This window comes from Solenopsis invicta, chromosome 11 (genome assembly GCF_016802725.1).
Source record: "Solenopsis invicta isolate M01_SB chromosome 11, UNIL_Sinv_3.0, whole genome shotgun sequence".
Taxonomy (NCBI): Eukaryota; Metazoa; Arthropoda; class Insecta; order Hymenoptera; family Formicidae; genus Solenopsis; species Solenopsis invicta.
Genome location: NC_052674.1, coordinates 12,710,174 through 12,712,934, shown reverse-complemented (window position 1 = coordinate 12,712,934; position 2,761 = coordinate 12,710,174).

Here is a 2,761-nt window from a genome sequence, read left to right as displayed (position 1 = left end):
ATTTCTACCATGGAAGTCAGATGGTCCATTAGAAATCCATAAAACCTCGATAGCTTCATGAAATTTTACTTCTATCAGGGAAGGCCAATAGACCTTCATTAGAAGTCCATGAAACCTTCATAACTCCATGGGATTTTATTTCCATCATGGAAGTCAGATGGACGTCCATTAGAAGTCCATAAAATCTTTATAGTTTCATGAGATTTTACTTCATAGAAGTCAAATAGATTCCGTAAAGCGTATAATTCACATGATGTAATCCTTGTTGATCACCAAAAGTTAAACAAGGATAAAATGTTATATTACGTACATCATGCGCTCTCTTTACGGAATTTGGTCATTATCTCTTTATCAAAACAATTATGTAACTAATTTGTTTATAACAATTATAACAACTATGACATTTAAAAAAGCGTCATATGTTTTTTTAGTAATTTTTCCCGGTGAATTGATTGGCACAATCAGTTCTCCTCCACAGTCACTAATTTGTTTATAACAATTAATTGCAAAATTAACTTTGGCAACGGGCTTTTTACGTCATTAATGTTTTTTCATGCTCTGAAACTATTTCTAATTGTTGTTTTTTAACTGATTTGGCCACGGGCAAAAACAAGTTTTAATCATTTACATAATTTATATTAAAAATATCTAAGGCTAAATAAACAAAGGGTTAATAAAAGTGTTTGCGCGATACTCAAGACGCCAGTTTCTTCTTGTTCAAACCAGCTTTACTTCAAATATAACTTTTTATTAACAATCTCACAAGTATACGTTTAGCTCAGTATTAAGGTTATTGTTCCGAAGATCTTAGGTTCGAATCCTGCCGGCGCCAATGCGTTTCAAAAATTTATAAAATAATACGCAATTGTAATTAGTGAATTAAAATGTTGTATGTGAAACAGTGAATACAGATTAAGCTATAAAAATAATAAAATCTGTTACAAATAATTTTTTTTACCGTCCATTAAACGTCCACTGAAGGTCCGAACCTCCACGACAGATGTCCATTAATAATCCATGTAACATCTGCTGAGACTCCATAAAGCCTCTACTAATGATCCACGTGACGTCGGTTTGTCATCCACTAAGGTTCTATGAACCCTTTATTAATGATCCACGTAACGTCTAATGGACATCCATTGTTAACGTCTAATGGATGTCCAATGGACGTTCGCAATGCGGAACTGTGGATGCCTAGCGGCCATCCATTGGATGTTCATGGGACGTTTATTGGAAGATCCTAACCTTTTTCAGCAGACGTCCATTGGAGGTTTTAGTTTTGTGTGGGGTGTGGCATAATGTGACACAGAGAGACACTGTGAAACACAGTTATGAAGTCTAATTGGATAGAGATAAGTTATCACACACAGTTACTAGAGTGCGTAAAAGACTGTAAAGAAAGAACAGATTTGAATTGAATTGGAAAATTCGGAAATCCATCTGTCAAAAATCCAAACCTATAAAAAAAGATTTGAATTGATAATTACTTCGCAATAAACAGAAGTGTTATTTTCGACTATGATAAGTTTTTTATAGTGTATAATTTATAGTTTTTAAAAAAACCGCTTTTTACAAATCGCTAGAAAAAAACCAGAAAAATTCTGGTTTTTTCTGAAAATCTGCTTTTTTGCGAAAAATTAATGTTTTTGCTATGTAAATGACATGCTACCTAATTTTACAATATTATTAAAGTAAGACAACTTATATAAGTACTGGAATTAATATTGAGCTAATTTTTATATTTTATATTTGGAATAATGTACATCACTTGAAATTTAATAATTATCGTAATTATTAAACAAACTGTTCTAAGAACAAATGTAATCTTAGCAACTAGTTTAAAGACTAATTTAAGTTAATATTTATATTAATTATTTAAAAAATTTTTTTTAAATATTAGCAAGTATCAAGAAGCATATACGTTTTATTTTATTTAAATACATAAATACATAATTAAATTTAAAAAAATACATAATACACAATTAAAAAATACATTAATTCTGTTTTTATTTATTTTTGTGATTTGCTTTTTGTTGCTCTTGTTTTTACATTATTATAAAAACTTTAGGGGCAGAAACTTAAAGATAGAAATTAACATTAGTTTAACTTTATGTGGACTGTTTTATAGTTATTTTTGATTAACACAGATTTTTAACTTTAGTTTGCCATATCCTAATCCGATGAAATCCTAAAGTGTAATCTCGTTTTATAGTTCACTTTTTCCTGTATATTGTGTTGTACTGACGGGTGCAACAAGATAAAATATTCAGGATTTGGTCTGTCTAAATGGTTGAAACCCACGAAAAGGATACTTGGAGAAGGACGGGCGGGATGGCAAATAACACTTTCACTTTCTTATTAACATTTTTATTCCCCAAACGTTATTATAAATAATTTCCCTTCTTAATGTAATCGAATCGCGGTGAACAGATCACGTGTTATCGCGCATTCGGCCGCTGGATGTTTTGCGGGGTGTCAGGTAACCGACTTATCACGGAGCGCGTACGTGCCGCTCGTACTTCACATTAAGAATCTCCTGCTGCCCATAATTAGGCAGTTTAAATTATAGTTTTGGTATTTCCAATATGGTGGGGCATTAGGCTCTCGCGATGACCATATATGGTCATGCTCGCGTCAATCGTCCGATGTTTACGCTGCTCGCACGATTGACAAATTCCGCAATCTTGCATTTCCGATGCAACAAGCGCTCGTGGCGTGATTATTGCTAAGCGGATATGCAAAACAATTAAAGTAACTAATA